The sequence below is a fragment of the Xiphophorus hellerii genome, chromosome 13, assembly GCF_003331165.1.
Source record: "Xiphophorus hellerii strain 12219 chromosome 13, Xiphophorus_hellerii-4.1, whole genome shotgun sequence".
NCBI lineage: Eukaryota > Metazoa > Chordata > Actinopteri > Cyprinodontiformes > Poeciliidae > Xiphophorus > Xiphophorus hellerii.
The window spans coordinates 27,246,868-27,261,133 of NC_045684.1; the positions used below are offsets into that span (position 1 = coordinate 27,246,868).

At 39.8% G+C, this 14,266-nt stretch overlaps 1 protein-coding gene across 1 annotated transcript in view; it reads right to left on the minus strand.

Moving 5' to 3' along the window:
- LOC116731541 (retinoic acid receptor beta-like) overlaps nt 1-5,381 on the minus strand; it is a 147,305-nt gene extending 141,924 nt beyond the window's left edge. Inside the window, exon 1 of the mRNA XM_032581353.1 lies at nt 5,091-5,381. The gene's annotated coding sequence lies outside the window, so the exon portion shown is untranslated. The remainder of the gene's footprint in view (nt 1-5,090) is intronic.
- Nucleotides 5,382-14,266: the final 8,885 nt, after the last annotated feature.

Consider the following 14,266-nt stretch of genomic DNA (forward strand, 5'->3'; position numbering starts at 1 on the left):
CTTCTTCAAACAGATCGCAGCATCAAGGTAACATCAACACTAAACAAACACATAAAAGAAAGATGACTACATTGTTTTATTTAACTGCCTATCTCAGCCCAGACATTAATAAACTAGTTATCTTATCTATCTATCTATTTAATCTTGGGATTTTCCCTCAGGGAAATTGTAGAAATAAAACAAACAAAAAAAACAGTCTATTAAATAAATAAATAAAAACACATTTTATTCAATTTTTTTTAATTTAATTAAAAAATAAATAAAAATCAACTAAGCGTTGATCTCAGTCACTAGGGTCAACATTCAGTCCAGGGGAAATCGTTTTGCAACTGCTTTATGTTGGTCTGTCATAAATCCAATCAAACACATAAAAGTTTTGGACTGTAACGAGATAAAATATGAAAATAATCACACAGGTATGAATGCTTTTGTTCATACTATGCTCATTCATTTTGCATGCTATGTTCAACACACTGCATGTATAACCGTCAGCAATGTGGTCTTTATTTGAACAAACCTATCTATGCACAAAAGTGTTTGCCATCATGAGTGTTCTAAGTGTCCTGAGGAGAAATGACTCCAGATGCTGTTTGTAAGTAAAACAGCATGGCAACTCTGAGCTGATACTATGGATGTTGTGAAAATATCGCCATATTTTTCTTTTGTTTGCTTCCAAACCTCATCAATTCCCCTTCATTGTCTTTAGTCTTATCTAAGTAATGAGGCATAACAAACACACTGATGCAATTTTTACGTAAGGTTCATGGTAACAAATCAGTATGCCAGTTAAGTTCAATCTTCTACTGAACAAGATATCTTTCATTCATTATTGATGTTGTGTGAGAGGAGTTTTCCCCTGAAGGCACACTAGGATTCCCATAGCCAAACTCCACTTCAAAGCCTTCTCTGTAATCGTGTCTTCTCTTTTTCTCACCCCGTCGCTCCCTGACGCTCCACATTACATGCTCCATCTTACTCATTTACTGTTTCCTTCACTGTATCCGTTTAATTGTGGCATCCTGATAGCAGGATCGAAAGATCAACAGCTTCGTTTTGGGATGTCGCCGTTAAAAACGATATTATCCTGAATAATAATTAAAAAAAAACAACATCTGACTTCCTTGGACATGCTGTTCACTCCATCTGACCCAAAGCCACGACCCAAGCAACTGAAATAGTAAAGTGTGCTTTAAGAGGAGTGAGGCCGTAAGAGAGGGTGTAGTTGAAGCAGATAAATCAGCTGTAATGAAATAAAAGAAGTTTTTGCTTTTTCACATTTTTTAGTAATCTTTGTTTTGTCATCATATTAATCTAAGTAATCGATGTAAAAATCTTTAATGGTCTCACAGCATACAAATCTTTGTTCCTGTGATGATTCATCGTTGGTGATCTGCTCCAAACCCTTCAGGTTGAAGGATTCTCTGCCATCACAACGATCTCTCACTCTCTCTACAGGTTCTCCATCAGTTCCAAGTCTGAACTCTGGTTGGTCCTCAACGAAAAGGTAATATCACATCAAGGAACATATTGGTCAATTAGTCAATATTGCTATGAATCGAACACTGCTGGGGCAATGACTAATTTTGGTCCTAACTGTATGCCCAGTGTAAACAGTTCAGGTTTGACTCCTCTGGGTATTTTAGATTTTCAACCAGCAAAAATCTAGTTCAGTCTTAACGCATTCGTACTGTGAAACAGGGTTTCAGTGCTCAGAAGCTTCAGCGTTTCAGAAGCTCTAACAGCAATTTCTGCAGCAGACACGAACTTGTAATGTAGAGCTGTTAGTCTGAGGAGCAGGTTGTGAAAACAGAGTGAAACACAGCAGGACTACAGCAGGTCCTGGACATTAGAGGGGCTGAAGGCTCTCCATACCTGACCCATGTTTGAGTTGTTTTAATGGGTAAAAACCTGAACAGAAGAAGAATTCTTCTAATATTTGCCCAACATACAGTAGAATGATTCTGACTGCTGCTGACATCCACTACAACACCGACTACCAAGAACGACAAAACACAACCAGTAGCGTAATCCATATACATCCATATTCATTCACAAAGCAGACTGTTTCACTTCAATGTACTACAATTCATTACATGCAGTGGCTATGTTGCTGTTGTAATTATTTTAGTAATTGAGTAATCTATAGATTATTCTGACAATGAATCAAATAAAAATGTTGATCAAATAAAATATTGATAAATTCAGCAGTATTGATATCAGCAATAGACACCGGCCCAAATGTTTGTATCTGTGCATCCATAGCAATTACTCTTCTGTAAAACACTGTTCAGAAAAACTACCACTGCATCCAACCTTGAACACATCATCTCCTCCATGAAACACGGTGCAGGCAGAATGATGCTGCGGGGTTGTTTTTCTTCAGAGAAGTTCTTCATGCTGGATTGAGAGCTGGAAGGAGAAACACTTACAGACTATAAGTCGCCTTGTTAATCTGTGTAAAGCTGTAATTAATGTTGAAGGACAACAAGATCTGCTCCACTGTTGTTACAACTGAACATTGAGTGTTTCAACAGTTAGAAACATGAACTAACATAAACTTTTCACACTTCCAATAAATTTTACCCAAAGGTCAAATATCCCCAACCTTTTTGAATAGCATACACAATAGAATTTTGAAGTCTGAGTTATTGCAGTGGGATATTGAATTCAATAAATCGATTCTTTTTTAAACAAGTTATAAAATCGTAATTTTTTTCTATTACAAAACTAATTCCCTATGCTACACAGGACTTCAGTGACACCAACATTAAATAATCAGAATATTAGAATATAATGTTGCAATAATTTTAACATAGACCACACAAACCGCTCTAGGACAAGGTCACAAGGTCTTCTGTGAGACAGGCACACCAGTCTGCAGTGTAAGCAGGACGACCCAGAGGACGGGACGCAACATGCCACAGGTTCACCTTTCTAACCAAACTCAGAACTTAGACATTCAGGAGTTGAACGCTGAGCTCAGGAACACTCCGTCCATCTCTTGTTATTCAACTTCTCACAGCATTGGGCTGATCGGGTTCAGAAATAAGGATGTTCAAGATGTAAATGAGTCTCTGGGGCCAAACTGGCTCCACAGCAGGAGGACTCACCTTTATGAGCACAGATAATGATATGTTCTGCCACAATAGCTTAAAAATATGACAAATATGTGTGAGGTCATCAGGCCAGCCTTCCTTTTCAGGAGAAGATATTTATGTTTTATTTTTCTGTTTCCTGGAAAACACATTTCATCCCCTTTAGGGTGGATCCACAGCCCTGTTCGGTCCGCTTTAATCAAACTCTGACTTGTTTGCTTGGGGAGGTGTGAAGGAATCCAACTCTGGTGCCCGTGCCAAATAACTTCGTCTGAAGATTGGTCTGACCATGTAAAGAGTAAAACTGTCACTTTCTGTAAAAAAAAATCTGAGAATTGGGATCAGGCTGAATGTTGCTTTGATATATTTTACTGAAAAATCTCCGAGGTGAGGCAGAGAAGCAGCGATGTGTCTGCTGAAGCTGCCCCTCCAGGAGAAGATGGAGGGTCTCTCCTTATCCCTGAGAGCATTTTGCCACCTACTGACAGAAAGTGGAAATCACATGGCTAGTCGCTGGGCCCATCCATCCTCAGCTTCTAGTTTCTGTACGGTGGAACAAAGTCCACTATGATGGGAAAGTTGTTTTTTTGCTTGTTTGGTTTTGTTTTGTTTTTTGTTTTTGCAGAAATAGTTTTTACAAAAGTAGAAAATGGCACAAATCTTATAACTTTCACACTTGATAAAACAAAAAACTTTTTTATGGATTTAATAAACCACTTTAATTTGAGCAAAAGGTTCAACATGAAGGTCCTGGAGAAATATTGCAATTAGAGTTAAGCTTTTTATCAATATAAGTTCCCTTCAGGATATTGCGTCTCAGATCTTCCTTTTTGATATCTTTGAAGTCATTAATATTAAATCATGTAGCTGCAGTCCTTATTGCCAGCTGCAGCGCCGCCGCTGTGCGAAGTGTTGCTTTTAACATCACCGCCAAGGATTTCACGCAGAAGTAAGTCACAGAAAATATCAAACCGGGCATCATCTGAAACACAACCTGCCACTAACTTTGAAGATCCCACTGACGGCATGTTCTTCCATCACAGCTCCACCTCCAGCCCTGATGGCATTTCACAGAGGACAAAGCTGCAGCGTGCATACAAGTGGGTTAATTAAAAAGACTCAGGAGTCAATCAGAGAACATTTACATACCAGGGAGCTCTTTCACTGTGCAGGGTTCAGAGTGAGAAAACATCAAAGGGGTTTAAACTGCGGGCATGAAAAGCATGGGAAATGAGCTTTGAGAAGGAAGAAGGCTGCAGGAGGAGGTGGGGGTGGAGAAGGGACTCGCTGTCTCTCAGGTAGACTTCAGATTCCCTCCAGCAGCATGAGGAAGAAGACCTCAAACACTCAGTGCTTGTCCCTTGTTGTCCTCTCTGTTTGTGCATCTTACAGCTTGCAGACTGACTAATAATGCAGCTTTACCTTCACAGCTGCAGCTGACATGAATGTATTTTTTTTAGAAATGAAACTATTTTCCATTTGAGGAATAAGAACGTGTCGGCCACAGTGAGATGCTCTGAGCTGGATGGTGTCAGATCTGCTCTGACACCAACTTACAGGTGTAGCTGATATCGTAGTCATAATTATATGTTGCATCATAATCTGTAACAAGATTCAGATCTTCTTCACTTTGAATGGAGGTAGAGATGCAGTCTGGATTCTGCATGAATCAAAGAAGCATGGATACCTGACAACAGCTGGCACGCTGGTCAGCTCTGGGCTGCAACAGGTAGCCTGACAGGTGTCATCACAAACAGTCACAACAATCATCAGACACTGATCCACTGATCCATCCTCACTGGTTCCCTTCCACCAAAACTCACCTAAAACACCAGGATGTATGAAACCAGTCTTTATTATCTCATGCTCACCTGCTGCAAATTTTACACAACTTTCTGAAGGTTTTCTCTCTTTTTTTTCTAAATTGCACACATCAATAATGCTACAACTGACGGCGGAATTTCATAAACATCTGAAAGCATGCAGAAAACTTACCCGCGACTTGGTCTTGACGTCCGCGTTTGAGACGTGCGTCGTTTTTGGAGGTTAGTTTTCGGGAGACAAATCTTTTTTTCTCCCCGGCATGAGAGCGAGTGGAGAGGACAGGAGAGCAGCTGTTAGGTCCTCCCATGCAGGCAGCCGAGGCAGAGGTGAAGTCCTTCAGTTACCGGCGGACCGAGCCGCAGCTCAAAGCCGGAGATTGTATTCCTAACGGGCGCGTTACCGCAGCGTGGCGAACACAGGGTCTCACCCAGCGTGATGGGAGCGCGGGTTAAACTGACACCGTTAACCGCGTGACACCAGCCTATACACACACTCACACGCACGCGCGCAAAGCGCTGCTCATCCGCCGCAAGACTGATTGGGGCGAACCTATAAATCTATAATCAATTTATGAAGTGGATAGATAGATAGATAGATAGATAGATAGATAGATAGATAGATAGATAGATAGATAGATAGATAGATAGATAGATAGATAGATAGATAGATAGATAGATAGATAGATAGATAGATAGATAGATAGATAGATAGATAGATAGATAGATAGATAGATAGATAGATAGATATTCATCATCGGTTGACTTTATTAGTAGTTGGCTGGTTCAGTTGAGCTGTAGTCTAAGATTCTGCCTATACAATATTGACCAGTTTGTATTTTGCCTGCATCACATTGTAAGATTTTTATGTTGATTTTTGACCCAATCTTCCCTTTCCCACAATCTTAAGGACGATCTGATTATCCTGATGGAGACATTTCTGTGGTGTGTTAGGATTGATCTACTCTGCTCCAAAGGACATCAGGTCCGCTCCAACTTCAAACTGGAGATACTCACCATGTTGGATTGTTTGAAGTGTGGCGTGTTCCCTAAAGACAAAGGAGGATGCAGCCTGGTGAAGTGTGTCATGTGGCCTGCACACCATCAATGCTGGCATCTGTACCACTTCACTCATTCTGAATAACATTTCTGCTGTCATTGGTGCATCTCTGATGTAGCAGTTTTTATTGTCACTAATTGTCTGTCTTTATGCTCAGACATGAACATTTAGTTGTTTTTTTTTTACCCCTCCAGCGGGTCTTTTGTGGGCTCTAGTGTCCCTTATATGACAGTGAGCTGACAGGAAACAGGGAAATCTATCTATAATCACTGTCTGCACAGTGAAAGAGCCCCCTGGGGAAGACATGCGGCAAATATCGTCGGGTCCGGGAGTCGAACCCGCGACGGCCGCATCGAGGACTCAAGGCCTCCAAATATGTGTCGCGCTAACCACTACACCACCACGGCACGCCCCATTTAGTACATTTTTAAATTAACCAACTACGTTGCACATTCTATTGGACTAAGATTTTGATATGATTTCTGCCTCCTGATCGTCACCTTTGCCTGTTCTCTGACTGGATTTCTGCCTGTTCCTTCAACGCCTGCTTCAAGTCTTTGAATTCAGAATGTTGCGCCACGCATATTGGATGTTTCCGCCTCCTTTACCTGTCCTGTGTTCCACCTGGACTGTTTGCCCGACCACTGGTCAAATTACGGATACATTGATCATTCCACTGGTAAAGTCAGATCATTGCAGCAGTTAGTGCAACAAGCTGAACTGGCGGTTGGAGTGAAACAATCCCCTTTAAACTGACATGTTCTTCTCTGACTCTCTCTCTGTCAAAACTCCAGATTGTGACCTGAAGCAGCAGCCCCATTCCTGCTGGCACATACTCATGATTGTGGTTAGTAAAGATTGTTTAACAGATCCAAAACAGAAGTGTTTCTGCCTAGGGTCCAGAACACCCTAAGAACCTTACAAATTCAACTTATAACAGTTTATTGGGAAAATAATAAAGTGATTATTTTATCAGTATCATGCTGATACTCAAGCAAAGTCAGCCTGAGTATCAGAAAGTCAGGCTGGTTCAGTCATGATCCAAACAAAAAGAAGTTAGCATGAATCAAATCCTACTGTATATAGAAGATATTTTCCTGGGTTTTAACATTTCATTAAACAGTCATCATATAACTATGTTCACCTTTTAAACATTTGAACTGGAGCAACAATCAGTCAAAGACTTGGTCACTAGCTAGTGTTGGCCCTCCCCCCTAAGTGTCTAGTCATGGCAACAGGACATTATGATGGTGTCTACACTGATTCACTGGTTCATCCTGCTGATGACAGTGGAATGTACACTTTGAGTCACAAACAATGAGAAAACCTTTGTTCTTCTGTGATGTTTCTAAAAATGGAGTCCTCCAGAGCTGCTGTGGAGATTTTTTGTAGAATTGGCCACCAGAAGTCATTCTGAAAATGTTCCTTTTCAGACATGATTGTGGGGGAATTACATTGATATAATTCCTGGTATACAGGGAGTTTATACCTGTTCAACCTGTTCACAGTCTAACAAATATTTCCTCTTCTCCAGATCAGATATACATCCAGACTCATCATTTACTGTTAGTAGCCTTCCAGATGGAGAATAACATTATGACATATCTTTTGACATTGGTAATAATTATATGACTTGTTGTTATAATACAGTGCTGTGAAAATATATTTTTCCCCTTACAGATTACTTCTGTTCTAATCTGTTTTGTCGTGCTTTAATTTCCCATTAGGTACATTTTAATATAAGACAGAAAACTCTTTATAAAATTAGTTCACTTATTAAGAAAAAAAAACTGTGTTGACTAAGAATCTCCACATTTTTGAGCATCCTGTGGTCGTACTAGTCAAACAAGTCCAATGCATGGAGGTCTCACCTCAAAGTTTTCCAGGACTTAAAAGATCAAAATAATGTCGAAACTGGCCTGGATGAGAGAATCTTGATGTGGATATTTGATTTATGTGAAACATTTGTGGCCAAATAATGTTTTTTTTTCTTTTTTTCAGATGAAAATGCTATGCTCATTAACAATCTGAAGCATTGTTTCTATTGGACTAAAGTTTCTCTAAGGTAACATGAAATAGTACCACTGTTTTTCTCAGATAATTGCCAGTCCCTCTAAGTTTCAAAGACCAAACTAGAGGTGAGTGATGCTGCTTTTTTTTTTTGGTATCGTTCTGATGCCATATAAATATCAGGCCAGTAATTCCGATATTGATACTGATACTTTTCATTTAGGATTGATGTATCATCAAACTCCTGACCTCCAGGTCATTGTTAGGTTCATTGTTTTCTTAGAAATATTTTTATTCAAATCTAGGATAGAATTCAGATAAAGTTTATAGCTATCTACAAAATACTTTTATAAAATAATAACATGTATTGTGTGCATTTTTCTAAATAAACAAAGTGCAATAACTTTTCATTCGAGAGCAAATCAAGACAATGTCTGTTTTAAGGTTGAGAAACTACAATTCAAAATAAAATAAAATTTCAAGAGGGAATCTGAAACTAAAACATTGATCTTATCACATTAGTATCAATCTGACACTGATACTGACGTGGTATTGATATTTTAGATCAATTCACTCAACTCTACTTCAAACAGTTGTTTTCTTTGTGCTGAAAGACAAGCAGACGGGCCAGCCATTATACTGCTACCTTGTGACATCCTAATGTAGCCATGCCACACTCTTCTCATTCAGCGGGAAAAAGATTATAATGTTATCAGCACTAAGGGCTGAGTGGGCATTCTTCTTCTTGAAGATATTATCTGTGTCTTCCTCAGCAGACAGTCAGAGAAAGAGAAGAGTGATGGCAGGAAGGAGGAAGGAAACTCCTCTTTTTGACACCATATCAACTGAGTGCTCCTTATCGCTTCTATTTGCTGCTGAGCCAGACGATTACCAGGCTGCCTTTATTCTTGCGGCTCTGACACGCAATTATTCTCACACTCCTCCTCACTCTGTTAGCACTCAGTACTCAGAGACACGGAGAAGCTGACCCAACACTGGAGAAAATTCACAAGAGTTGTAAGAAAAACCCACTTCTGGCCTTCAGCATCAGATAACAGCTTGTGTAGCATAAAAACATCAAACCAGATTAAATCTTTCCTGTTTTAGATCATTTAGGATCACCTAAATAATTTGGTCAAACTGATGAGGTTTTTCTATTTTTCCTTCAAATTCAAAAGTTTAGCCTCTCTGGTATTATAAATAGCATTAGAGTCAGAGTGATTGTCTCAACTGAATGTATACCTGCGGTTGTATTTCAAGGCCACGCCTCAAACCTATTGCTTGACTGTGGGAAATTGATTCCTGAGAGTCAGCCAGAATCTCAGGAAAATAACTGGACCTCCCACATCATACTGATCAGGAAGGAAAGGAGTTCTGGGTTCTGGTTGCAATATTTAAAACAATCCTAGAAGAGAGGAAGATGTCATAAATTAAAGCAAGATTAACAAAGACAGATTATAATTTGAAAATTGCCTTTAAGTTAGGGATACATATAAATTATCAATGTATGATTAATTGTTGAATAATGCTTTTATTGGCGTAAAATGTATTCCATTCATTTGACTAATAACTTAGATCAGGGGAGGACAATCCTGGTCCTCAAGGGCCGGTGTCCTGCAACTCTTAGATCCCTGGTCCAACACACTTGAATCTAAAGGCTGAATCACCTCCTAAGAGCAATCCAGTTCTCCAGATATTGACCTCATTATTTGACTCAGGTGTGTTGAAGTAGAGATACATCTAAAAGTTGCAGGAGACCGGCCCTCCAGGCCTGGAGTTGCCCACCTCTGACTTAGATGGATCTTCTTTTAGTGTTGTAGTGTGGCCTCCATCAAGATGTGGGATTCAAAATGTTCTTTATGTGGTTCAGTTTTGGAATGTATTTGACAGGCTCCTTAAAACTGCAGTTTGTAACTTTTATGAATTTTTTTTTTTTTTTTTTTACATATTTGTTAAAAGTGTCACTATGTCATGAAAGTATAGAAAGATGCAGATAATCTGTGAAAAAAATCAAATTCCTTTGTCTTCTCCCAGTGATCACAATGATGACTAGAAACAACCAATCAGAGCCAGGAGGAGGGTCTTCGTGCTGTCAATCAATCTTGTATATATGTTGCTTAACCTCCACCCCTGGTTAAGCAACACATGGTGAAGCTTCACCCCAATAGCAGAGTCTGTCATGAAGGCTCAGGTTAGCAGCGTCAACTTCTCAACCAAACCTGATTGGTTTGCTACAAAGGCGAGAATGTGAACACAGAAAACTGGAAGGGATAACGCAGAAAAATCGTAACATGATTAAAGAAATACAGGATGTTAATAAGCATAGTGAAGGCTGTCGGGAGTTAATGCATTTCATGGGGCCAGGTTTTAACTTTTTATTTTTTGAGAGCAAACATAACCACCTGTTTAAAGGCACTGTACTTAGAAGGTAGCTGAACTGAAAACACGACAAACAGCCCAACGTGTCGCTCTCACCACTGATTGTTGGGACTGGCTGGACAACAAAGAGCTTAATCCTTAACTTTAATGTTACTCTATCTTTTTACATCTCTGTTCATGGGGAATTAAGTGTTTCACATATTTAATTCTTTTTTACTTTTTTATATTCTAAAACCTAATAGGTTCCTGCATTGATATATTTTGTAGATAAAATATAACAATATATATAATATAACGATATTAATTAAAAATACATGAAAAAATTGAATAAAATAATAGTCATACATGTTGTAGAAAGCCCTTCTTGAAATAAGAGAAAAGCAAGGTCTTTAAGAAAATGGCCGCATCCAATTGGAAATAGATATAAAGATGATGTAAAAAAAACAAACTTGCATCACATTTGCCGAAAATGAATACACAAATGTGATTAATGATCAGTTATTTATCTATAAAACTCTCTTATCTGTCCAGTTTTGTTTTGTCCATTAATGTGGAAATAAAACAGGCTATAAACAGTTGAGCTTAACAGTATTTAAGTATCCTAAAGAACTACAAAACTCAAGTAATACACAATCTAGACAAAACATTCACCAAATGTGTGATTAAAGAGTGTCCAGATTGATCTTTCTCTTCTAATTAAGGCAACTAGGCAATGATTTGGGTCTTCATTAGCTTTCCAGGTTTATTGTTTTGGGATCTGTTTAATCAGTAGGTTTGCTCCGATCTATCTTCCTCTTGTCTGTGCCTAGTTATCAAAGTTGAGTCAGTTTACCAGAAGTAAATTAAACCATCTATATTTGCTGGACAGTCCAATGTGTGATAGTGTGTTCTTTCTCCCAGATGTCCAGGCTGACAGTGTTAAACAAATAACCACATATAATCCGTATCATGTTCAGATCTGATACCGAAGGCCATGGATGACCTCATCAGAAAAAGAGAATTGAGATCTCGGTCTTTGGGACAGCTTGTTTGTCTGAACTTGCCATGATGTGAACTTCGATTGTTTCTGCTGGCCCTTCCACCTCAGTTCCTGTAGACCAAGATGCTCTCGCCCTTCCTTTTAAACTGTTGTCGTTGATCGTGTTCAATTTTCCTTTCCTCAGAACTTCTCTTGGTAAAAATGTAACAGATTCCTGACTCCCCCTTTTGTTCCTGAGAATTCAGTCCTTAATATCAAAAAAGAGGGGAAAAAAATTCCCTTTTTAACTTGATCATACAGAAATGATTATGGCATCTTGTGGCGAGGTGGAAAATGTCATGAATTTCTGTTGTAATGAGCGATGGCTGGCAGGACGGGTCAAGGGAAAAGCTGTTTAGCTGTGATCCTTGAATGAACCTTTGCAGATAAACGTGAAAAGACTGAGGTAGTTTATCTAAACAGTCCACATTCCTCATTCAGCATCAGATTCAGGCAGATCATACATTTCCTTCCCCTCTGAGATGCTTTTAGCTTTACCTGAGCTCCTTGCTCACCTTCCACAATGATCCAGGTAAAGGATATTGTTCAAAGCTTTTTGCTGAGAACAACACCGCTCTGCAGATGGATGATTGTCGGGGCTGGGCCTACGGAGTGTGATTTCTTATCTCTGTCAGCAGTCACTGGGTTTACAATCCATCTGGGTTTGCTGAGGAGGTCAAACTGAGGGCAGCATGGGAAACAATAGCACAGGAAAGATAATGACACAATACAGCAGAGTCTCCTGAAAATGGCTTGGATATGGTGTGGGGGAATCCTGTTACAGAAATTTGAACAACTACTCCCTCTAGTGGTTAAACAACTGAGGTGGTTCCATCAAAGAGGCAACGTTCTCATGTTCAGAAACCTCAGATTGAGATATTGTAAATGCAAATTTCACATAAAAACCCTCAATGCCTGCCAACCAAGTGTTGATAAGGCTCACGAGGAAAAACAAAGAAAGTTACTAGACCAAAGAACTATAGCAACAAAGAAAAGACAAATGACCTGTTACTTTTACAGTTCTGGATCAATGAACAAAGCAGTTCGGCCGTCAGCAGGTGTAGAATCCTAGTTTAAACCAAAACTAGGATTCTCTTGGTTCAAACTAGGATTCTACCCCTGCTGCTGGGGCAGAGTCCTAGTTTATCAGTTATTCAGTAGAGAAGTTTGTTTGGATCGGTGGTGGAAACCGATCACCACCGCCTCACTAGACGGTTGGTGATCGGTTCACATGAACGCATATCTGTTAGAATCATTTACCCTGCAAATATGTGTTGGACTGTTTTAGAGGCATTTCTGCACTGCTTGGATTGTGAGTCTTGTCTGATGTGAAAAAGTCATAGGCTTTCTTGTAGTTAATTCTGGCGGTACATGGTTGGTATGTCTGGTGTTGTATTCCTAGCTGACCGAGCTGTCAAACAGTAGGTTGGCTCTTCTGGTAGCACTCCTGGTTTCCTTTTACATGTCGATCATGTATTGACCCACATGCTTGTTCATCTTTGCTATAAGGCCCAACAGAAGCTTTTATATGGCCCAGAGCCATGTCATTGGTTGGTAGTTGGATAGAAGGCCCGTTTCTGATCAGCACTGCCCGGCCTGGGGTCAACCACTCTGGGTTGTTTCCATTGATGAACAGCTGGTTCATCATGCTGCCAGGCATTCAGGGAGAGCTGTCAGCTTCGTATGGATCATGCCAGGATGTGGTTCAGTCTAACACCTGCTCTGGGAGATTGCTTGTGGTCAGCTTTCAGCTCCAGGAGTCAAGGGGAATTGGTGCCATGTAATGCCTCTTTCGCCAATGTGCTCCTCAAGTATTGTTCAGTCGTAGCTCTGAGTGGTACTGATCTCATCTTATTAACCTGCCACAGAAAGTACACTTCAGATGGTGCTATAGAGAACATCCCGTTTATTCTCTGGCTTCCTCTTCTATAGTGTACCTCTTGATGACGCACAGGAAAAGATACACCATTTCTAAATTGTAAACAAATACAGAATATTAAAAGTGTGTCATGCTTTCATAAGCCCTTTTGATTTCAGGGTAAATTGCAGCTGTTCTGTGAAGAATTATACAAAGGCAACCTGCATAACTCTTGGATACATCTTATTTAAGAGTTACTTCAACATGCACAAGAAAGGGATGGAAGTGCTTGTCAATGTAGTATAGTTGAAATAAAATTGCACAACTTTTCAGCAGTGATTAGGGCGCGAAGGGGTAAAGCACACGACCCATACAGAGGCCTCAGTCACAGCTGTCAAAGGTTCGAATCCCGGTCCACTGACGTTTGCCACATGTTTTTGTCTTCACAATCCACTTTCCTGTCAATCTACAGTGATATAAAGGCCACTAGAGCCAAAAGTTCCATCCCTTCCAGTACTAATTAGTGTCATGCAAATGCTGCATTTCACTTAGTTTTAAGGGCTTGTTAACACTAACATTACAGGTACATTTCAAAAAATGAAATCTCTGAAAATTTCCATATTTTTTGTCTCTCATTTCAGAAAGTGAAACTTGTACATTTTGTAGATTCATGGCAGTAAAATAAACAGATGACAGTCTGTCACTGGGACTCTCAGATCCAGGCCTCCTGCAAGTTTTAGATATGTCTCTGAGTCATTAGCAGGATTCTGGAGGGCCTGCCTGCACTAAGGAGGTCATTCAGATTGTGGACTGAAGTATGTTGCACCAGGAACACATCTAAAAGTTGCAGAACACTACAACAGACCCTCGAGGTCTGGAGTTGAGGACCCCTGGCCTATCATATTTGTGACTTGTCTTTACTTCTGTGTTCTGATTAGCTTGTTTAAGCAAACATGGTTGTACCTAGTTGACAGCAGCCTAAACTGCACACACAATTATCCAAGTTGGGATTTTCAGCTTTTACAA